A 26,234-nucleotide genomic window follows, 5' to 3' on the forward strand; every position below is an offset into this window, starting at 1 on the left:
GTCATATGAAATCAAGCTGTTCGCTTCTGCAAATTACTTCTGGTATAACAGGATAAGAAGCATGGATTTGCGGGCAAAGTTCGAGTCAAATAGTTCTTTAAAACAATTTGTTTAAAACATGTTTCAATTAAACATTGTTTTAAACGAAGGCATTTTTAAAAAATTAAAAAAATTGTGTTTTTTTAAGTTGTATAATTATGCCATAATTGTGTAAATGCTTTCCAAAAACATCTTATATGAGCCTACAAACGACGATTATCACCGGATATAGCCGACGTATACGATATGGGGGGGTTGGAACTAGGGTTGCATTTCAAACAAAAATCAATTAAAAACAAACATGTTTTAAACAAGACCCTAATTTAAAACATGTTTTTTATTGCTTTTGTGCGTTTATTTTTCAATCCATGACGTCACAAATATTCAATTGTGCCGTCATAATGGATTGACATTGCCACTTGGGGTAAATATGGGGTAAACATAGCTCCTTTGACGAAATATCTACTATAACTGTTGAACCGACTGTTTGGAGGTTTCCAACCATCCCATATCGATATACGTCGGCAAAATCAGGTGGTAATTGTCCGTAGGCTTATAGAACATATTTTTTGGAAAGTATTAAAACAATTATGGCATAATTTTACAACTTGAAAACAGAAAGAAAAAAAATTAAAAGGCTTTTGTTTAAAACACTGTTTAAAACATGTTTTAAACAAAGTGTTTTAGAACACCGTTTGTTTTAAATGCAACCCTAGTTGGAACCCCAGAAATAGTCGGTTCATCCGCTATAGTACGTATATATAGATCATTGGTACGAAATGAATTTTCTGATGATGACGACCGCCGACCGTAAAAATGCTGCAAGACGATGTAGTCCTGGTTAAAGATATTTTCGGTCCGTATATGACAGGGGTTGGAAGCCTATTTCGTCAAAGGAGCTATATTCACCCTATATTTTCAATCGTGAATATCAATCCATTATGACGTCACCATTGAATGTATGGGACGTCATGGCTTGAAAAAATAAAAATGAAAAGAAAAAACATGTTTCAAACAGAAGCCTTGTTTAAAACATGTTTGATTTAAATCGATTTTTATTTTAAACACAACCCTAGTTACGAGTACGACTGACAATTTCCGGTCCTGTGCGATAACCTTTATATTATAGACAGTATTCTGTCAGCAAAATCTGTATTACAGGAGCTATCTCACTCGTCAATTTATCGATTACCTTTTGACATGTTATCGCCCGTTTCTGTGGATAAGAGTTAATCGCATGGTGTCAGTATATACCAACTAATGGATGGGTGGTTTTTCGATGAAATTGTATTCGACTTGGACGAATTTACCGCCATCAGGCCGTGTGATGTAAACATTAAAATGACATCACCATCACATGACGCAGTCATAGGATCGCAATTCTAGGTTGAGACGGCAGACCGATTCGCCTGACTTTCAGTATACCTCCTTAGTAGAGATCACAATGTATGATTGCATCATGAGTAATATTTTGAAATGGAGAGAACGGTTGATTGAAATCATAGTAGGTCACAATGTTTGCATCTAACCCTGATTCGAAATCAAACTTGCAATTCTATTTAATAATCCTGAGATATATTAAAATTTCCATTGCATTGCATTAGTTGTTCTGCAATCGCATCGAGATTGCGTGAAAAATTGTTGTTACCACAACACTCACAACAGTCCTTTTGTTCGCAGTGACAATTATATAAGTGGTCCGGCTTACAAATGAATCGGAGGCTGATCTAACCGTGTGTTGAGATATACCTGGCATTGAGACCGCGAGGACAATAGACGTGCGTAAATCCTGTACTTGTACGTAGGTTACTGTTATGATGTAAACCCTGGTACACCACCGCATCTTTTGTAGTACCTATCTCCGTGCGGTATCGTTTAATAACAATGATTGGAGTTTGGTACACGGGATTCCTTTTGAGGGCCGCATCCTACTCGACTATATTGTTCTGAACAAGTCGTGCGTGTTCCGACAGTTTATTCAGGCCTCCACGGGAAAGCGGTATGCACGATGGGCATAGCAAACAATATGTGTGTGAAAATCATTTCGTCACGTCAAGGTACTCCATATGCTAATCTGAAATGGCCGCGTGGTTGTTTACTTCAGACAACCAGCTATCGCGAATGCCTGCGGGAGGCCGTGATTGACATACATTTAGATTTGAAGTTGTAACTCGATACAGCGTCTCTGAGCACCTTCTTCCTGCACAGGGGGTCAACTCGAGAACAGGAAATCATTGCGCAGCTGTAATTAATTACGATTGATTCCGCCAACCAGTATTCATGGCATCTGCCAAGATTAATTTCCACTGGTGCAGCATTCGAGCGCGTCAGCATGCAAATCTTATTAGAATCAGAATAATTTGGGCATAACTCAATCAATCAAACTCACACCTTGACCTACAAATATAGGAATACGAGAGAGCATTTTAAAAATAAGGCATGCACATTTGCACATGCACACTCAATAAGAAATCGTCTACAGAAATAACTGCGACATGGTTTTTATTATGGTAACAATGGACTATTAGCGATAACAGGGTGCATTACCACCCTGGTACCACCCTTAATATGCGGTTATGGATATACACCCATTGCACACGAAACCTGGACCTACCACAGACTTATTATACCGCGGTATAAATCGAGTACAACATTTTAATCCAAATTATGCATGCACGTGCAGTGCACACTGCACGTATAGGAATGTTGGAAGGTGACCGCCAAGAGTGTAAAGTGTGGCACTGCATTCATACAACCTAATGGAAGTAACGAGCATTAATAAATACCGCTCATTTCATATACTCAACAATAATTACGATCATGTCCGATGAGTACCACAAATACGTGTAAATGCTTTCTGATTTTCAGGCGTGCTATGTGATCTCTCAGCTTGTTTGGTTCGAGTGTCAGACAGACGAATTCAATATGTTGCATGAATTACCGGGGTTACTCTCAACCTGTATCGATTAAGAGAGTCTGTAACCTATCATCACCATACTGTACCGGTGTGTGTTACTTCAATGAGTCCTATTTGACGAGGTCGCAACAGTCGCATGGTGCTGAATGAGTCGCTGTGAAAGTCTCAAGGGCTGGCATTTTAATCCTTGTATTTTAGATTAGATCTTTCATACCCATTTGAATGGTCGAGGATACGGTCTGACAACATGGGACCTGAAAACTTGGGTTAAGCACGAAAATACAGTTCCCCTTTCAATGGGCGCGGTTTAGAATTACTGTTACCAAACACTTGATTTCCGGATCGCAGTTGCTCGCGCAGCCGGGCGATGCCATTCGCAAATTGAACCCAATTTTCCCCGTGACTCGCGATACGCACTTGACAATGTGTGCTAAATAAACCGTGCAAAACGAAACTGTGCCTCGTGAGTACCGCGGCTGAGAATGTAAACGAGTCGCGAACAAGCTGAGTTTCTTTACGCACCAAATCCTATGTAGGGAATGGGAATTTATTACGAATATATGTATGTATACTGATGTGAAATCTGCAATGTACAATTATATACTCTATGTCAATGGTTTCAAGAATCACCAGGGGCTCCGCGGGGCATCCTAACTGGTTCCGCATGAGGTCAAGACACGCAAAACTCATACATATGATTTGTGTTAACACGCCATTATTGGTTGTAGGCAATTAAGCGCGATGAGTAGCCAAATTCTGTCTGACTTGGTTTCAATTCGAATGCAGTGCCGTTCGCGGGGACTTTGGGCTTAAAACCGAAACCCCGTCCTTTGAAATGCCGATTCTATCTCTTGCAGCAGTTCTTAACAGGTGCTCCATAGAGGAGATCCTGATCCAGTCTCAGGGGTTCTTTGGAGGTCAAGCCGCACGGCGCACACCGAACTCATACATATGATTTGCGATGTTTAGGGCGTTTTTTTTGCGTGTCAAAATTTTGTCACAATTGTAGCGTTATTTACTTTATAGGCCTACCGTTGTAGACGGCCCATTGTCTGCTCATTGTGAATCATAAACGGTCAAATGAAAGAAATAGGTTGGCATTGTGGTATGGTCAACGTACCACAATATCCTTACTGAAGCAAGACTGCTTGGGCATTGCATGGTTCTTATATCGAGAAGTGCATGATGAAAAATTGTGATGTAGACAGCACTGTCAAAATGAAGCAACACGGTGTGCACGATTGTAATGGTTCCGTTCTTTTAACACTTTCTTGCTGCATAGTCTATTTTGCCTGCAGATTTGCTCAAGTGTTACATATCCCCGCATAAGCATCGGAGATGCAGGTACAGAAGAGCTACATTGTTAGGGTTGCCATATTTTGGAATCGAAAAAGGAGGACACTTTTACCAAATCAGAAAAGTTAGTTGAACAAGACTGGAAACAGACGATTTCGCTATTTTTGCTGTCAAATTTGGTGAGTAGACTAAAAAAAGGTCGTCACTTTCGATCGAACCACGAATGTCCTTTTTTGATATTTAGCGTCATTTATGCCTATTTTCACTCGAATCTGTCCATTATCTTAGCTGTCTGCAAAAGAGGGCGAATTGCCAGCACATGAGCACATTTAGGCGTCCTCGGAGGACATTTTCAAAAACGTGAAAAAGGAGGATAAATCCTCCTAAAGGAAGACGTGTGGTAACCCTATGCATTATGGACCCGAAAAGAAACCATAATAAAGAGTACAAGTCCAGTTATGCGTTTGCGGGAGTGGGCGGTGAATGGGACATGTTCTTAACGAATTAAAATCATATATCACTGGATTGTTAGCAATTTACAGTAATCTTACCTAACAGACATAGTTATACGCATCATGGTAACAGTGACAATATCGTAATAGGACTTTCCACTGATTCAAGACTCTCTTTCGGATTGAGTCAAACAACGGAATGCGAATATGATACAAAGGGTATTTCCTTACCCTCACATTCCTGTTATTACTATGAGGGACCGATTCTGCTGATGTATGCACCCCGCCGCGCCCATGACGCACAGATCCAATCTCCATGTTCCGCAATGTTGTCAGACAGGCCCCAGAATTTGGTCACATTTCTACGAGTGCTGGTTAAGTCTTCACCACTCGGTATAGTATGATGGAGGAATGACACGAAATGAATCTTTCACTTTCAGCTAGATTGTCATTGCAAATGCGGGTGTTACGGATCTACATTACTATTTATCTTGGTTAATTGCTGGAAAGTACTGTGGTGATTAGGAAAAGCTTGCCAGATATTGCCTACTTCACGCTGCACGCATGTTCTAAACTTCTAGATGACGTGAATGACTCGTAGTACAAATTCACAGATTTATGGAAAACATACATTATGCGAATATACAGTACACTACCATTTAAATCTCAAACCAAATGCATGTAGTTTAAAAAACTCATAAAACTGTTGACATTATTTCCTCACACTGATCACAGCACCGCTGAGACGCCATTACCTCAGCCAAGCGAGTATATCCTAAGGATTCCAGGTAATATTTACCGATTGGTCTATGACAAAACAGTTACGTTTCGGTCATGGCCTACTAAAAACATGGGCCATGGGATATGGTTTCGGTGTGTTTCAAAGAGCAGCGAAGCATGTAAAACGTAATATATTTTGGACAACACCAGTGCCGTTTGGTATCATCATAGTAGCCGTTAATTTCGTTTTTACGAGCTATTTTGGAAGCTAAGCGTTTCTAATGATAGAGCAATATGTTTGTATGGTAGCGTTACTAGATATACGATGTTTCGAGTCACTTAGCTCATCAATTATAAAGTTCGCAAGGCCACGGCAACGACCCCGTTTGGTTTTAATCATGTTTCCACTCAACAAACATTCAAAAGCAGCTCGGCCCCATTTTATGAATGTCCGCAACAGTCTCCTTCCAGAAAATACTACAGATGTCAGTATTTTCTTCACGGTTCGTGATGATCCATTCAGAAATTTCGAAAATTAGAAACGTGATGCCCTCAACTATATATAACTGCATTTGGTCAACGGCGCGTGGAGTGATACACTATATTCTGTGCGAGTGTATGCGAAAATACTAAAAATAAATCCGCCCCGTTAAGATATACGCTTACCCCGCTTGAATGGTATCATAACACCCGCGCTTCGCCGCACTGTATCTATGTAGTCAGCCGCGGCGTGCGGCTGGTCTTTTTCGGTCACGTATATCTATTGCTCATAATACGGGTTGGCTTACCAGCACCGTTTGATCAGCCCGCTTCCCACCGGGTGTAGGTTTAGGTAAGACTTGGTTCATCGCTTCCGGTGACGCCCGCGATGTGACCCAGAACCAAAGCGCACACTTTCAATCTCCAAACGGCAGCGGTTTCTTCATCTGATTTCAACAAGTCGAATGACGTTATAGAATACCGCCAGTGCCCCATCGATCTGGTGTGGTTGGTTACCGCATATAGTCAATTATCATAATTCGCATAATTACTCGGAAGAGTCGTCCGAATTCTATGGTATTGCTGACTTGTCGAAAATTGTGGAGGCGCTGGTATATGATCATCGCAGCCTGTGCGGTCTATTGCAATAGGGGCATTGGTGCTTATACGCGGAATCCCTAGTAACTAGTTGTTTTGTAATAAGCGTTGAAATAGTTATGTAATAGTAACCCTCATCCGACTCGAGCATGTGCGGTCTGTTGCAAAGGAACATGGTATTTCTTTGGGAATCTCTTAATTATGGTGTATTTTGTAATAACCATTCAGAAAGTTATGTAACAGTAGCGCCCATTCATCTCAGGGCGTTGCACCTGACGTGGATTCTTGGTAAAGTATTGCATTAATGAAAAATCAACAAAAGCGAGTTGCGGAACGGCGCCAAGATTATTATAGACCACAGCTCCCTGTATGGGAGACTTGCCGCCTATTAATTATTAGACCAGCACTACCTCTGATATCCCGTACGCGTATCCCCAATGTTTCACATTGAGCGGCGTATCGTAGTAATCGTCGGATAACACATACTCAAAACTATCTCGTATATCATCCGTGTCGCATTTCAATTTCATAATATGGCCTGCACCGTACTGCATTCATTTTGCCTACCAGTGAACCTTGAAAAATCAAAATTAACCGCAATTGTAATCACGACAAGTTTATGCAGCTCAAAGGTAAATATTGGAAACGCCGATTTAACGAGAAATTTTCTGCCGCCTCACTGAATTTAAAATTTGATGTTTCATTTCCCTAATTAATGCACGGGCAAGCATTAAGCATTTTGTATACAGCAAGTTGATACGGATCAACGTTTGCGAAGAACTTTTCTGTGATCCTTTAAAAGTGGGACCTCGTGAACCGGGAACAGAGACCCTAAATGTAGATACGCCATCGGGGTACTAGTGCTACTATTTTAAGCGCGGTACCGTCGATATAAAAGTGCGCGTTTCCTCTCTGCGGCGTTCGTGATTAGGTTCTAAGTCGGCTGCAGCTCTTTTTGTCAAACTCCCTCACGATAAAACACGATACGCTGGATTAATTCGAGGCTGTGGGAGACAATACGGTTTAAGTACGTGTATAATCGCATAGCGACAGCGAAGATAATCCTCCTTTGTTTATTTCCTCTCTTCTCAAGCGGATGGGATGCGCGAGACGGATTCAAGTATATCCGACTGCCAATCTTCGGAATATCGTCCGCGTTTGAAGTTTCTGGATACTGTTTATGCTAATAATATCTGCATTAGCCTCCTTTGTCCCGAGTCTGTATTAAAATTGCGAATTGCACTGATCTTGTATGTCACCAACGTGGTGCTTATCATCCGCAAGCGCTACAGTGCCGTAGTTCTCGGTTTTGATGAATTTTACGAGAAGGAATTTGACGAACTATTTGACGAACTATTTGACGAACAACAGAATGAGTGCAATATAGCAAGCGCTGGTAAACAATATATACTAAATTCGAATGATGAAGTCATTTTTATCGACGTTATAGAAGTGTTTGGAAACATGGCAACTTGATTGCCGTACACTTTGTAACACTTGAATGTGGTATTCGACATATTTTAAACATTCGCGCCCTTAGCTGTGTCGCATTGCGCCCTCGAAATCGATACGTGTGTGATTGCCTGCAATTTACAATTATTTTTACAAATTTCAACTCCAACCATGGCCATGCATATTGGCAGTAGCGAAAGCTATCTAAATTATATGCAGATAGTCGAATAGCCATTCGGAAGAGTTCGATTTAGGATTGAAAATACTCTGTCCAGGAACTATTGATGCTCATCACGAAACTAAATGTGGTATAAAATTACGTGATTGGGAGGGACATACCGTCGTAATCCGTGGCGTACCACAAGCACTAAAAACGCTCTATGGCTTCAATCTGGTCATGAATACAACGCGAAATGCGTATAATAACAATCTACCGATAAAAGACTGGTCATATTCATGGAATGCGTATCGTTTTTCGTTGATATTAAATATCAGAAATAGTAACGCCATGAAATACTTCAACACTTTCGTGAGGTAGATGACGAAAGAAGCTGCTTGCACAAATGAAAAGCTACTGAAATGCAGTTTGAGCATAATGAGCAATTGTATCGTGGTTGTTGTTCGCGATAGATTTTTACACCGTTAGATGTCGCAAAAGAATGCCTAATTGGTCATAATCGTCAATAAAATCAAACACTTTCAAATTGTGTTCCCAGTTGATTGGAGTCTTTGTATTTATTGCCAGTCTACCAGTAAAGATAAAGTCATGATAAATATCTCTTCAGTTGATGACACGCCTGTAATATCGGTCTGAAGGCACTGTGTGCTTCTGAGAAAGACACTAATCAAACTGATGGGTTCATACCAGAAACTACCACTGGAAAGCTCAGGTAACCTTATATTCCCCAACACACAATCAATCCATGTTTCGTCGGATAGGGCCTGCTCCAACCTCTATATTTCAAATCTAGTTCTTCATGACACATTTGAATAAAATATTCATTTTATTCCCGAAGCTTTTCGGCTGACCCTCGTCAGGGGAATATCGTCAGCAATAATGCGAGAATTCGAATAACTATGTTCAGCAACAATATATATCGCTAATTATGACGTCACACAGACTCTTTGTGTACTTCCGGAAAAGGTACAGCGATCAGCAATTAAAAATCTAGTTCTGTATATGATTATGAATAATGCTCATAAACTCGCTACCACACAGTGAACGAATGTATATGGTCTTACCACGCTTCTCATTTGGAACTCTATGATGCTGGTATGAATTAATGTTGACCGAGGTTACCCGCACTACTAAATAGCTTGGTACTACAGGATTCTTTTCCATCACCGCGATTTGTGTTTGATCAATTTTGCATGCCGAGTCCGTTGAAGATCAATTACGCGACATCAATCAGCATCCAATTGATTGGCGGATGCGATCCATCGATAATGACATGTAGGATAATGTTTGAGTAACCGGTGCATCTCCAGGCGTGTGGTACGATTTATTAAAACGACCTCGGGTCACGGTATCGCCTGCTGTGAGTAGATGACGCAGTCGCTCTTATCGCAGCCTGTCTGTTGTTGAATTCATTAACTTGGAAACAAACACTGCCAGATCTATCGCCGCCGATGTGTGGCCACTCACTTCATCCACTTTTCAAGCACATATCAAAATATCGCATGTATATAAACTGCTTCAGTTAATTGATATGGGAAGGGATGGTACGGCTTTGATGTGGAGATCTTTACGCTGGCTCACCGTCACGAGTATATGGCTTCAAGACCGATTACACAACTTTGGGCTTAACAAGTAGATACATGTAATGGGCACGTTGATGCACACTATGAGGAGAAACATTCGAAATAAAGACAAGCTTGGTTTCTTCCATAACCCAGACCTAGCAGTCACATAATATTTCTCCATGGCGCAAGAATCGGTATTTATCAAATGGCAGGCTACTTCAAATATATCACGTGTGATGGAACCTCTGCATTACCCCTAATTGTAACACGCATTCGGGCGCGAACATGAAATCTGATGACGAGATACAAATTGTATATAACTGTCATATGTTCGCCCCGTTACTGAAGTAAATTTATAATCATTAGAGTAATCAGACTTGTGAAATGTGCTGTGACGTTATGCGTTCATTCAAGTCTATACTGATATTCAACAATATGGGTGAATGCCGTTACGCTTGATCACGAGTTAAATATTCAAACTGCAGAAGCAAAACTACAAGTCGCATTAAGAAAGCGGAATATTCCAAATATTTACGCTTATTAATAAAGTGTAAGCCATCAAACGACCGTTGTGGAGGCGTGCATACTTCATCTTCAAAGAATCAATGATCCAGAGAGCTCAATAACAATATTGCTTAAACCTTATTCATAGGAATGGAGACCCCAACTCCTTTATCGCATTGATAGCTTTCAGTTGCCTGGCGGACGCCATACAGTTTCGGAAACAAGTGTTCCCGTGCCTTTGAAGGGGGAAGCAACATCAAACGGTGTTTTCTAGTAACGGAAGTATCGGTAGATAAAGTAGGCAAACATTAGCCTACGACCTGAGGTAATCCGCTCTGTCCTTATCTGATGGTATATTAATTATATACGGTGACCCGAAACGCTTTCCCCTTTCACAATGTGCCCACAGATAATACGCCTGGCGACCGTGTTTGCGTGGACCGGAAAAGAAAAACAGATCGTTAGGTGCACAGAAATTAAGTAGCAACTTCCATTACAATATACAACTCAAATAAAAGAACAAGTATTGCTTTTGAAAACAGAGTTTTGAAGTGCACGTCCAGCATTCATGGCATATCACGTCCTAAGGTAAGTATGTTATAACGTAATTTCTAGTGAGCCTATACAAAACCCACCGTCAGTGTGCAATGTTCCGCATCTTAAAATCCAATACAGCACAGTTGGGGAACACTGGAAAATCACAATATTACTGGTAGATATACGGAGATGAGTTTCAGAAACAAGTAGTGAGGATACGTCTTAATAGCGACTGAAAACAACGAATTTTTCAATGTAGGTTAACTAAGCGACCCTAATATAAGCTGGTACGAATGTTGTAATAAATACAAGCAATATAATACGATATTATTGCAGTATCCATTACCGTAAATCCCGCGACCCGTACACACACATATACCTATAACATGTATGTTAGAATTGTCTGTTGAAGCACACATTGTGGCATACTAAAATGAGAGAGCGAATTGATCATTCTTCTCGAAGCTGTTCGAATGGACAGTCCGTGCTTGTCATATGATTCCCAACCATCTCGTATTAAATGATGTGAAACTGCGAATGTCAAGCACGTTTATGAGATAGGCTTACAACAAAAGACGCGTTTGCATTTTCAGTACAGAGTAGTACATCCATCTATCGTTACTACATAAATATATATTCATAAAACTTTGTTCAAACCGCCACTAGTAAAAAGTGTCAACGTGAATGAAAGCACCCGGAAATGAAATCTATTGGTGTGATTTCGATACAATCGCAAACAGAATACTTTCATTTCCAGCGCGTTGAAAGTTTCATAGATGTAGCGAAATGCCTATTGTTTTCAACGTTCGCGTGGCTGGCAATGCGATAGGTATGTGCGATCTCCTTCATCGGCGATATGACACCAATATTTCAATTCATACCAAATTATGACAATATCCGCAATGACACAAGTGGCACGCGACACCGTCGCCGATCAAAGAGCCGGAAATTAGATCACAAAAATGTATTATAGTACGCCATACCGCACGCGTTTCGCCGTTTCGTACATAATGGCCGACACCTGGCCCTGGAATATTTTGCTGATCAGCTGCCCGATTAGGTCGTCTAATCACCCTCGAAGCGCGCGGCATTGTGAGAGTTTGCGGTCAATGGCTCGCCTATCAATCGACGAGATGATGTGATATGGAAAGAATGGGTGGGATGTGTTACGATTGTAATTCGATACGATACCACATTTCGAAGTGATTTCGATGCAGGATACACAATTAGGCATGACACATGACTTGGCGGATATTGCTTTATTGTGATGGTCAAAACTGTAAAGTGTAGATAGTGCGTAAGTAATCGAAATCGCCATAAATGAACCTTGCATTGCAACCTATGCTTTCGGCTCACGTTCAATGCCATGTTAAAGTTCCTAAATGTCCGCAGCTGAGTTGCAAAATGCGTCAACGCAGGTGTGTTCATTGGAAAATGAATGGATAGGTCTTGACCATTTAAAGTCAATCGCACACTTTGGAACCGGCAGTTTTTATTCTACTACCAGTCGTACTCATACCGATGAAATTTGGTAAGCATTAGCGTAAAGTCACGACGGACATTAAGGCGGGCAAAGAAATGTCTCAAATGTACTGACGCCATACGCATGATGTGACATTATGAGCATTTGAGATCACAGAATAGGAATGGTTACGCCGGCGACTGCATACCGCGCCTTTGACAACATAAAAATATGCCCATTATTGCGTTTGTGCATTTGAGGTTTTTGTGCGTCCTTGCTCGGCCTTACCTACTCCATGGTGGGTAGGCAGGTGCGAGTAAGGTTACGCATCTTATGGTTCTCCGGCTCTTTTCATTACCAGCCGTTTTTTTGTATCGTTGTCTCGATATTCTTTTGGATATTACCCAGTATTTCATCAATTTTATCCTCATCTTCTTTTTTAATTCTTCTGTTTAGCCTTATCTGGATGGATATACCGCATATACCGCATATACCGCAACTTACATATCGACGACACTTTACAAGCGCAGTCGCACCATACACCAATAGACCCATGATGTCGTTGTCCTGAGAAGTTACGTATACACGGCAAACCGGCGGGATGTACTTGGATCTTCAAAAGGTGTTAATGGTGTCAATAACTGCTCTTTAACCAAGACGTGAAATATTTACTTATGAAAGGCATAGAAGACATTCAGTCTCGGAAAAGCTATAAAGGATATCTTCAAAACCAATACGACTGTAATGCCTTGCCAACGAAGAGAATTTGGAGGCTCCGCCTGTATATAACGGCACGTTCTTGATATTTACGATGGGAGCGGGAAAAGTCACCTTTACCTAACGCATGTTGCATCTATAAATCAACAATATTGGAATCTTCATCAGAATGAAACCATGCAGCGTGGTGTAGTTTACAAATAAAATTAACATTTACGTTCTCATCAATCGACTTATTTCAATTGTAAAGACTTTCCATATACGGGTGGCGCGTTATTTAGAACAGTCTAAATGACCCCTCTATCTAACACACATGACCGGATCGCATCTTATAGGTACTCAAACTATATTTATATGTATTTATTATGAACTTGTGTGAACAGGAACAACGCTGGTCGTATCTTATTATGTTAAACTCGATATAGCACCAATACACAATCAAGTAAATACAAGCGATTTCTATAGCTACACGTGTAACAGCGTGTCGGTAAACAGTTGTATAAGGTTAACATATCGGGCGTGGCGAGTGCGAATAGCGGTGAACAAATAAATCTCCCAATAGAAACAAAGGTTGGCTATAAGCAATGGAGGTCCTGGTTAAATCGACGTGACATAGTATATGCACAAAATCCGGACATTTACTGCCATGATAAACTTCCGCTCTTTAAAACATTATTAATCGTAAGATAAAAAAAAAGAATATTAGAGGTAACCAAACCCGTTCATACAGATTAGTACCGACATTACCGGCAGTTTTATAGAGCACAAACAATTTCGTGCAGGACTATATTGCCAGTAAGAGTTATACAGTAAAATTAATTGGACACTGTACAAGTACAGTGCACACTAGAAATTTGTGCCATTTGAACATCGTGAATTAAAATGGACATACGACAAACACCTGTTTGGACATCATAATTACATGACATAATATTTGAATGGACGTCCACAGACGTACGATTTGATGTAAATATATTATTATACGCGGCGAGCTAGTCTTGTGTCGTCGTGGTGGTGTCTACGAAATAATACCCGATGTTGCGCAAGAAGTGGTTAGGCATGAAGATGAAAAATTCAACCCCATAGTACAAATAGAAGTTCCGGTGTATTTCAACTTTTTCAAGAACAAAAGAAGTCTGATAACATCGTTTGAAAATAGCAAGACCCGAAACATCCTAAATTTGTAACTGTCAGTAACGACAATACACTCTTTTGTGCATAAAGTGGCCCGACAAACAGCGCGTTAACAGGTGGAAAGTCATGAAATATTCCCCTGGTCATTTATACTGTAGCTGCAAACTCATAAAGGATCGCAAATAGATAGAAACGTTTACCGCTTCCCCTATACGTGGGCGAAAGTTTGCCAAAGTAGATTGCTGCCGCAGTGATAATCACTTTGATCAGTGTTGATGCAAAAAGTCACGTGATATGAATTGTATGTTCAGGCTATTTTTACTGAGTACGTCACAGCTTCGGATTTGTCGGTTTCGTTGATTTACTGGCTGTGTACGTATGCCTTTGCTACAATGCTCCCATGGTTGCTTTGTCATGTTCCTTCTTTGGCAAGTTTATTTTTCCGTTATCGTAGACGAATACCATTACAATATACCGAGTTGATATTGCCAATAATACATTTCTAGTGTTATGATGTGCATTTACCATTCCCAGCTTCCATGCGTTGAGAATATCGATTTGGTTTGAATATGACTTGAGTGTATATTTTATTTTGCTTCAATAACAGCTGTTTGTGAGTTGGGAGCAGTTAAAATATACCTTTATCACAGAACTTGTTGAAACTAAATTAGACGAAGCTAAATGGCAATAGAGTTCATTTAGTAGCTCGACCGCAGACGACATACTCGCAGAAAATCATGTTAGTTCATTCAAGTATGCAATAATGTACGTTGATGTTGACCACATCTGATTGTACTCAGTCCGGCATATATAATATATACCGAACACGAATCATGCATAAAGCAGCAATGGAATCGCGGATCCCGACCTCGCAAATAGTAAACACTGTAACTTGTAACGAGTTTATTCATTGCACGTTAAATTGTCACGAAATGAATGCAAATCAAGCAAATTCATATTCTGTCTATCCGTGCAATAGTTTTGGCCCTGCAAATTTGTGTAACAACAGGTTTACGGTGAAACGCATTATACGAATTGACCACGACACCACATGCGTGTATGTACTGTACGTACAATTGTATGTATAGTGATCGATATACAGTTATACACATCACACTGTTCAGCTGAATATGCCCGGTTCACACACTATACTGCTGGTTCCCTATGTTTGGTTAGAGTAACATCAATGCTTAGTTGCAAAAGCGGAGTTAATAATTCATTTACCGCTGCGTTATACTACATGGTGATGACACCGCCTTCGTCCACGCCGAGTGTGATGCCAAATTTTAGATATGATTTATAGCTTCCGAGTCAATATTGACAGTATCCCACCTATGGCTTGCACCGTGCGGGTATATATCCACAGCGGAGAAACCCGAAGAAGACCGTTTGCATTGACGTTAAACTATATATCTCGCCGTAAAAGCAATAGGTTTTTCTTCCGTCCAGGAGGAAATTACACTCATCTCGTCATAGTCGGCTCAATCATGATTACCGGTCAAGTGTTTCTTGTTACTGCGTCGTTGACACATATAATTTAGATAGCGCGACAAGTCCATATGCTGCATCGTTGTACGTTATGCCTTCGTTTCTGAGTGGTGACGTAGCCGTAGCGCGGTTCGTAATCTCCGATTTTCCGTTTCGTCCCAATACCACATGTAGTCAATTACATGACCGGGACATCATTTCACCGTTAAGCAATCGCACTAATACCACCAAATTAATACGTTTGCCGAATGTATGTGTAGAACATATTAGCTCGACAGGTGCGTCGGTTACGTCATATCACATCCTAGGGTCACTGTCAATGTAGCATTTAACGTATGATTATTAATGTTATGTTTCGATGGTCATCGTGGCATCAGGCCGAAATGTAATGATTTAAATCATTTCGAAAACTGCTTAGGGCTATGTTGTAGACTAGCGAATGTACGCATTGATCACTTCCATTTCTCAATTTATAGTCTTACGCGTATTATTTTGCTGTTGATTGCGTGTAAATGCTTCGACCATGTAGTCCACCATACACATATGCTAACAGCAATCACCCATTTAGTGAATTATACCTATAATCAACGATGTCGGATCGCTGTCGGATGCAGAGTTTCGGTAAATTTTCTCTTGATGGAGTCGGAGTTGAAGTTGAAGTTTCTAAAAATGCTTTGACTTCGACTCCTACTCTCAAGGGGAACGCAATTCATTTAAGCCTTACAAGATTTTCGAGGACAACATCCCGTGCCTTGCAAATGTTCCCATGTGACATTATCTCCCCATGAGATTTCCAGGACTTGGAACCCATCGAAATATTAATAGCTTCAACCGCGTTTATGGTAGACGAAATATACACTCTATCAAGGAAAGCACGTTGTCGGCTTATGCTTGTGTCAAGAATGTCCAACCCACAAGTCTTCGCAGTACAGTTTCGGTCCAAAATAACCTGGAAATTAAGGTAAATATAGACCGCGTCGACTCGCGACAATAAGAACAGGAATTATCGCCCCAATTTGGATTAAGCAATGGGCCGGAAATATACAGTCGATTTAGACAGAAAATTGTACGATTCGCCTTGCCATTAAGCCTTGATACGCTTAACAGCATTGAAGTCTTCATTTAAACGTAATTAAAACAGCCGGCACTGTCGAAAACGGAGAAACGAATCATTTTCGTAGACGGAGACTCGCCACCAATTAAACCCGAATCATCATGGACAAACGTCAGTTTCCCTTCCGGGCGTGGATGTATTCTTCGACGCAATTGGGAAGTGATTAGCAGTGGCCTATGGCTGAGCATGAATGCGATGCTCCACAAATAGACACACTGCGGATCCATTATCGGCAAGAGTTTCGTAAAGATGCCGGCTGCACAGTAGGTATTCATACATTATACAGCAGTAGTTGGAACACCAATTTCAGTTGCTACCATTGTATCACGAAAGTTTAAAGGATTTAAACCCACGTGTAGGTCCTTTTTTGTAAATTCGATAATGTCAGTCACAAGCTACAGTTCATTACAAAACAGACATCTCCCGCAAAACCCCCTCGCGGTCTCGAACTTTTCAAGGCACGATGTAATCCCGCGATGGAAATAGAATGCTATCGTACTAAAGGCGGCGGCACGGATATTCAGATTACAGCGTAATATCGAAAGCAAATCTGATTAAGTCTGCTGTGGACGTGTCGTGACAAGCTGGCTGTTATTATTTGGCTGCGCACCGAGGAAGCTCGTCACAGAATCGGACGCCATTCCCGTAAATGTTTACGATCACGTGGCTTATTGAAACGTCATCTCGGCGGTAGAGAAACGGGAAAAGTTCACAACGCATTCACAGATAAACCGCGGGAAATGGTTTTGTTGTTGAGAATGTAATTGGCGGACGTTCGAATGTTTGTCATTGCGGCGGAGATGATGTCAAGATTAGTTCCCGGATCTACTGAAATCGATTATGCTGGCGACACATATACAGGCGAATCTGTCATGCTGTTATACCACAGTATCACTAGATCACACACGCAGTGAAGAGGTGTGTGTTTCAGTGACACCTGTCGTGTGTTAAAGCCGGCGGCTTGAAGTTAGACCTAGAAAAATTAGACTTTCTTCAACCAAGTTTTCCTCTAAATAGCGCACATCCGTTTTCATTGCGTTCAAATCCAACTACGGGTTGAAAGGTTGGAGCTATGCGAAACGATGTGGTTGCTTCAACATTAAACAGCGAAACGCAATTGTTCAGTAATTGTTTATTCCCGCAATAAACTGCAAATAGGTGTTTAAAAACGTAGGTTAAAGCGATTCAGTGATCAATTACATGGACACGCTAATGACGCAGATGTCGTGTAGCAATATTCCAACTGGGAAAAAACGCACTTGCTTTTATTTGGTGCATGGAAACAGCAGTACGCGATGAAATAGTTTTGTAACGAGTTGAGAATGAATGTATTAACCTCCAAATCGATTCAATTGTTACTCCAAATATTAATTCCACACATTGACGATTTCTGCATCAATTACGATTACAATTGAATCGCGCGAATGCGATTACGAATACAATTACAGCAAAGATTACATTGAAGCATAATCACGATTATATTCATCGTTACATTTATTTATTTATCTTCCTTGAACCTGTGCCTTGATGTCATATTTGAAGACAGTACAATACTTGAGATGAGACTGCATCATGAGAGAATATCTTTTTGAAAGTTGTGACTTCATTGACTTGTTACGTAACACTATATCCATTGTGCTGCTTCATCGATGACCATTGACCATTATATAGCCACGCTGATGTTCGTGTTACCTACGACAACCTACAACCCATGCTAACATAAGCGGGCCATAAATCCATAAACGGACCATAAATCCAACCCTAACCTACCCCTAACCCGTAATTTAACCCACATACTTATGTGTCGCATGCCAAATTGTCGCATGCCGAAGTGTCGCATGCCGAAGTGTCGCATGCTGTTATGTCGCATGCTCATATGTCCACGGGCCGTTTTTATTTTAAATGAAGAATGGAGAGAAAACGATTGGTGCCTGCTTCAGGAAGGGCCACATGAGAATAAGACAAAATAAACACAGATTTATGCCTTGCCAAATAAAGCATATGACAATATAACAGTTGTATATACGAGTCATACGAGTTCTAACGATTTGATATAATAATCGTCATGTTTTATTTGTCGGGTATGAGATTTTCAAATCTGAAATGGGCAGGGAAGTTTTGTGCTTTGTGTACTATTTGCCTATTGGCAATGTTGAAACTGCGTGACTATACCTGTCAAGCATCAACCCAACATTAAACACAGATCAATTTGACCAGTGGCGATAGCGTCAAAATGCATGACTCAAAAAAAGTTTTTAATCCAAACAGTGTGAGGCTTTTCACTCTCCTTCTACGGGCTATAGCGGTACCTGTTTGTGATGTGACAGAACGGTGGATTTCGTTATCAGCTAGCACATAGAATTCCTATCGGACTCTATGCACGTGACTATGTGTGGCAAAGTCGGTAAGACGCAATTGATGACCAAGATGTGACTTGTGATGTAAGAATAAGCATTGTGGTTCACAATATACACGTTCCTGCTATTCCTTGTTCATTGTTTTGTTTATTAGTCCTTGTAAAACGAAAACTGTGAGTGACGATCGATTTATATATGAAAAAACACTTGAATATGCTGTAATCCCCGAAATCGATTACGATTACAAATCCCGATCGAAACGCATATCCACTCAAACTTAATATTGTTAATCCGAATACGATCCTAATCTTGTAGAGAACTTCACACCCGTTTATTATTTCAATCCAAAACCATGCTGAGCTCATCTCTCACGCGTTTATGCGATTATATATGTGAAACATGATTTCCATCCATGGTTATCATCAAAAACGATTGAAAATCGGCTGAATGTAAGCAATGACATGTTGACGTATGAGTTTCCTTCTATCAAAGAGAAAGTCGAAATGTCATGTTTTAGTGAAGTCGAAACCGCGACCCCACCACACTAATGAGATTAACTAGGGAAGCAAATGGCGCAGTGTGTTAATTACCACCGTGACGACGCCAATGAAAGTGGTTCCGATTCCCGGTTTTGACCATATGTTGTGTGGTATTTATGGAGGTCTATCTGAAAATCCAAATCAGAAAATGTGCTGCGTTGCAGTCGGCAGTGAGGAAAACGATTTGGACACAAGGGACGGGGGGAAACAGAAGAGTGATTGAGCGTAAGATTAAAAATCGCCCGCAAGCGTACGAAAACCACTATGAATTATATCCAAATTTCATGTCGAGTTTTACAATTCCTGAAAAGGCGATAAGTTTTTATGTACTAATAATAAAAACAAAAACAATGTGAATAATAATGCGCGTGAATCACAGCATAATTTCTGTAATTTCGATTCTTCATTTTCAATAAACTCTACCTCTGCTCTGCAACCTCTTTCAACCTCAATCTTCATCTACCGTAATTCTGTAATCTGACTTCTTCGTGTAGTGCATTGGAATAGCAATTTGACCCTATTACGGAAATTTTAAAAATTTACTCCAATCTCACCATTTTCCTTTGTGGTCAGGTTGCTCCCCGGATCATATGTGTATACTGTATATTTACCAGTTTTACAGTGAATAAAAAGAATTAATAATAATTCAGTAATTCAGTAATCTGACCTCTTCATGTATTGCATAGGAATAACAATTTGACTCTATAACTGACATAATAAAAGTTTAATTCTCATCTCATCAGTTTCCCTAGGAAAATGTTGCTTCCCGGATTGTGTGTGTACTTACCACTTTTGGTGTGAATGAAGAATTTAATAATAACAGTAATACTAATATTACTAATACATTTCTATTTTACTGCATAAATTGCGATGGCTTATAGTCAGTCAGGATGCAATTGGGAACTATAGCTTATTGTAATGTCAGCGTTCTCTGATATGTCTCAATGGATCCGTGCCTTGGGGTCATCTTTGAAATCTTCTACCCCCTCCGTCGAATTTTGTTGCTGTATACTGACGTAGGTTACCATTAAAGCAATTTCCCGGACCATTCCACAAAGAGGGTGTATGACCGACCAGCAAAATACTTATGCGGCTCGCTGCCGTAATAAACAATATCTATATAGCTTGAGCGTTTACACGCACAAAAATCGATTAGAGAAAATCGCTCCGTATTCTGAAACTTGACGCTACAAAGGAGCGGGTACTCGTAATTTTGCCACCTGGCATACGTGAACCGCCGACATTGCGTGGTTACTGTATCTCGATACCGAGGTTTTTAACGGCCAAGATGGCCATTGGCCAAATACGGGTTTCTGATGTGAAGCAATCGAAACGTGATTTATAAATTCGGACCACACAGCCAGAACAACAATATCACGTTAGCTACCATAAAAGGGAAATCTGACACTTTCTATTTGGGTGTACATCTGGCGTTATTTATCGTTATATTTTCGCATTATATCACTCCTGGAGCAGATCTAGAATTTCTATAAACGCTTTACGATGTTTGTATTTAGTACGCCGTATTTGTGCTGTACGGCCGGATAAGGTGTTTGAAACACGAAACAAAGAGGTTCTAATAAATCGATATGGCTTCCTAAATTGTCAGACCAACATAGACTATTCACTCTAATCTTTCTACTCTAGGAACTCAGCTTGACGTCATTCGTATCTTCGGGCCCTAAAGTTCGTCTAGTCCCCATTATTGCAAAGTTGCGTTCCCTTGCAAGTGCTGATGTAAACTGTAAGTAAGCTCGGAAAATACAGTAAGCGGAAGGAATATTAAGCTGTTCTATCGCCGAAATTGAACCCCAAATCAATAATTCGCTGGTATGAAAGCAGTGCCAGCCATACCACTAAAATATTACATGATATCAATATGTCCAGTCCACTTCCGGCACACTTGCTTCTAGTCTTGATTGAAATTTAGGTATAGACATCAGAGTTGGATCAATTGTAATTTGTAATTGAGATGAATGTAATTATTACATTTTTTCATGTAATTGTAATTGTAATTGTAATGCAAGCATTTCTATGTTGTGTAATTGTAATTGTAATTGTAATTTGATCAAAATTTTGCTCAATTACAATCTCAATTGCATTTTCATGGAAACCTGACAATCACAACATAAAATAATCATTTAATCAATCATTTATTCGTCGCACCAGTGAAAATCCGGTACGAACCAGGATGACGACGAGGGGCCAAGGTGTTCTATGCGTGCTGCGTTATAACTAGATAATTCAGTCACGCTAAACTGTTTCCCATACTTAAGTAGCAACAGAAAACGTTGTGAATTACAATATAGGCTAAACCAGTTGTTCTCAAACTGGGGGCGTGCCCCTTGGGCGGCGTGAAAGCATATGAACGGGGCGTGACGCTCCAGTGAACTGAAATCTTTTCCGCGCTTGGCCCAATTTACCTCCGGTTTATGGTTATTGCTTGGTGTATAGTCTGAATTTCGCATTGGAGAATTATCTCATCAACAGTCATAACCTTCCATACCATCGAACTATATGTAAGGATTGCTAACTTTCTGGTTTCATTGTGTGCTATGACGATAAGGGGGGGGGGCACGAAATATTCACTTTCATAAAGGGGGCGTGTCTAAAAAAATTAGAGAACCAGTGTACTAAACTAGATCTTAATATTTCAAAAATGGATGAACAGCAAATAAACTCTTCTGGAACCTGTTCTAAACCATTTCCTACACCACGATCAAAGTTTTTTAAATCTCTGACCAGTACCGAGGCTTGTTGCAACAATAGCAAAAAATTCAAGTTTCCAACCAAGGCTTCATCAAACTTGATCACGCATTTGCAGAGATGTTATCCCAATCTTACCTCCAATCTTGGCCAAATTTACTGGGGCCAGAAATTTTTCGCACCTTAATGTTCATCAAATGTCTAACAGTTTCCGAGCAAGTGAAAATGTAAATGCGAACCAAAATATTGTAATTCTTAGTTATCAGGAGGTTCTTTCCTTTCGCATTTATTTTAATTTTACACACCTTATCGGTATCATCCTTATCGCTGACGCCATACCAATTACATTTCATTATCCCGACTCAGCTCCGAGTAGCCTATAATCGTTTAATTACATTTCATTGACTGTCCTGTAGCCTATTCGATGTTAGTCGCTCAAAACTTTGGTTCTTAACAGTCGCTTGAAACATTTTTATGTGCTTGTAGTTTTCAGTACTCATGATTAGGAATAGTTCGAATACGTTCGAGTTTTTTTAATTAAAGGGTATTCCACATATCAGGAATGAAACATGAATAGCTTGAGATTGTTGCTATTGCTAATTACGTCGCTACGGTTGTCAAAGAACACCTCTTTACTGATCAATTACCTGTTTAAAAGTAATTGTGATTGTAATTTGATATTTTAGCATTGATTAATTGTGATTGTAATATAATTGAAACATGCAAGGAAGTAATTGTAATTGTAATTGAATTAAATATTGTAATTTATCCAACTCTGATAGACATGCGGAAAAGTATGGTTATAGTTATGGGAGAACCACAATTCCCGACAGTAATAAATAGAACTGGGCAGTGGGCAGTGGGCACGATGATTTCAGAACTCGAATCTGAATCGAGCATCAATTCTAATGATTCGAAATCGAGTATAGCGAGAAATGATTGTATGGTCCTTGCTAGTAAAAGTGAACTTTTTACCGAAAATTATAGTTTTGATAGTAGTTTCCGCTGAGTAATCCGGGAAGCGTCGATTGGTAGCATCGCAGCATGTGAAACATGTAGGAGAAAGCGACAGAAGTGGCGAGTACGGAAATTGTAACCCCTTCCCGCTAGCAGCTATATTTCCAAGAATTTAAGTTTCCCAACGTGGAAACCTTCAAATCTCGTTTGGTCGTAGCTCAGCATCCGAAACTCGCAGTACACAGCTATACGCAGTGCAGTGTTTGCCAACCCACAACGTTGTCACAAAGTGCAATGAAATTGGCGTGGCCGACAAAAAATACAAAATTATCTTTATTGTGGTGTAGAACTCTGGTTTTATATTCTTTGCGGTCGCATAAAAGGCAAATATTTGAACTTTCCGCATCTTTCATGCCGCTATGACGTTATTGTGACTGATACTCGAATAATTAACTCGACTTGAAGCCAGATATTCGATTCTGAACCGAATCAATTAGATACTAGGGCTGGGCAAAGTCGAGTACCTAAGTGATTCCATTCTTCGATTAGAGCAGTGGTTCTCAACCTTTTTGTTTTCGCGGACCCCTTTTGGACCGTCACGGACCCCGCGGAACCCCTCAAGTTTTCGTTCAAAATTAGCTCAATAATCGTGCAACCGTCAACTGTCTTGTGCAAATAGTAAATGTAGACTATAGTGATAAACAGCCACAAAATGACTTTTCTTGAAAATAACAGCACACTACATGTAAAAATTGGGTAGACTTTTATTATTTCGAAGGGAATTTTCCAGCTGTATTTATTGCCTTGAAAATCCGCGTCTTCGACATGATATGAATGAGTGCCGAATATCCATTTCCACAAAGATATATTGGTGGCGAATGTAATATTAACGCGTAACCTTTCTGACGACAGCTTTTGGTGTGAGTTTTTAATGAACATATCACGTCCAGCCTATAGTAATTTCTATCTAGCATCTCATATTGAAGTTATTTAGTGGTTATATCACAGGATAAAATGGATTTCGTCGCGAGGTTTCAATTCCTTCATTGGCACTGATTCGAGAATTTCTATTTCAAACGACTGTTTAGTAATTTTCTGAGTCTGACAACTCCAAATCCGAAATGTTTGCCTGTTTGACCTTGCTCTCTCCAACATTTCAGTTTTCCACAAACCCCAACAAAACATCTCTAAACAGCAATATGTTTGCATCGGCAAGCTATTGGCAATTTGACGATTAAAATGAGTTTGTACAGTCGAATATTTCATCTCAGACGACCATTTCAATGATGTGAGTCCTAACGTTTTAGCTATTATGAAGCGAAACAGGCCCATGCTTTTCCTAATTAAAAAATTATATAAACATTAGGTTGTCAATCATTTTACAAATTCGCGCACCCCTTGAAAATGCTTCACGGACCCCCCGGTTGAGCACCACTTGATTAGAGTATTCGAGTATTACTCATTATGACGTCATAACGGAATGTAATATGCAAAAGTTCAAATATGTACTTTATTTGCAACTATAAAGAATATAATGCCTCTTGCCCATCACATTAAAGATACTTTGGTATTTTGTCGACCATACTTTGTGACAATGTTGTGGGATGGTCATGCCTTCGTAGATGTGTTATATCCAGTAACGTTCATAGCTTTGTACTATGTTTCGTATGCTGCGATACGGCCAATCAATGTTTCAAGGCTTCCACAGTGAAAAATAGTATCGGAACTATAATTCTCGTTGATAAATTAACTTTCAGTGCTGAGGAGTGTATAATTTCAGTACGCGAAAAAACCGTCTTTTACTACTCGACTCGAATTATTAAAATTAATACTCGATTCAGATTCGAGTACTTGCCCAGCTCTATTAGATACTCGATTTTGTCCATACCTCGTAATAACGTCACTTGTTCATGGTGATGTCACAATGGATGCGAAGAAATGTAAGTTGTCAACACCTTCTTCCACTGATGCGACACTGCGAATCGATTCAATCGACTAACAAGAGAACGTGAGATGTTTCTACACTATTTGCGACACCGAGCAATCTGTCACTAGAAAACACCTGATATATCAGAGCTATAATCACAAAACGATCGACAAAAGACCGTACAGACGATAATACCTAGCATAGACAGACACTCGTAGTCAGGTGCGAAATCGCCCTTTCCTGTACCCGTTTAATCATAATCTGCCCGTGTCCACAACTCGTCTGCGCGCAACCGAAAACAGACATAAACGGGGAATTGTGCAAACAAACCAGGCCCCCTTTATGTCATTGATGAGGTAACGCGGAATAAAATATGACTATGACCGTGATTCAAATTGGCCGTAAAGAGAAATACATCCTCTAAAATTGTCAGGATGAATCCGTGATTTGCTGTATTTCAAGACTTGCCACAAGCTAAAACACAAGGCTTCACAAAGAAGCGGAAAGGTATCATCGCAAACCACGCCTTGGCACACATACAAATGAAACGGCGCACAACATATGTTACATACTTGTCACAGCCACCCATTCGCCACCCATGTATTTGACATGATTTAGAGAACTTTCTCATAACCGAATCCGGCGCGATGATATACACAATGGGTGAACCCTTTAAAATCAATTATACAGAGTTGTATATTTTTATTCGCGGACTTCACACTTGTGCGAGATGGAAGAAAATCCTTTTCAAATCTGGTATCTGGCCCACGTATACCTGTGCATCAATCAGGAGAAAATTGCAAGTAATAGAGTGATTCCGGAGGTCGGACACGGACCTTGAAGTTGCGCGTTTGTGTCTTGATACTATAAACTGAATTCGGTTTCCACTATACGCTTTAATCATGAATATTAAGACCCGTCAATCACGGTGGATATTTGCGCTCAAGCATATACTTAACGTATACCTCGGCTCTGTGTATGTATAGCCCACATACTGATTTTACCCAGTAATGTTCCCGTCTGTTTCCCCACGGCTTTCATGTCGGCTATTCGTATGTGAAAGGATTAGAAATTACAAGAAATTGTTTGATGGGCC

The 26,234-nt window shown here is 40.1% G+C and overlaps 1 protein-coding gene across 2 annotated transcripts in view; it reads left to right on the forward strand.

Annotated features, from left to right (window-relative positions):
* Positions 1-26,234, forward strand: part of LOC145440786 (uncharacterized) — a 213,180-nt gene that overhangs the window by 134,569 nt on the left and 52,377 nt on the right. The gene's annotated exons all lie outside the window — the stretch shown is intronic.

This window comes from Botryllus schlosseri, chromosome 6 (assembly GCF_051294905.1).
Source record: "Botryllus schlosseri isolate E-star chromosome 6, Bs_hap1, whole genome shotgun sequence".
Classification (NCBI taxonomy): domain Eukaryota; kingdom Metazoa; phylum Chordata; class Ascidiacea; order Stolidobranchia; family Styelidae; genus Botryllus; species Botryllus schlosseri.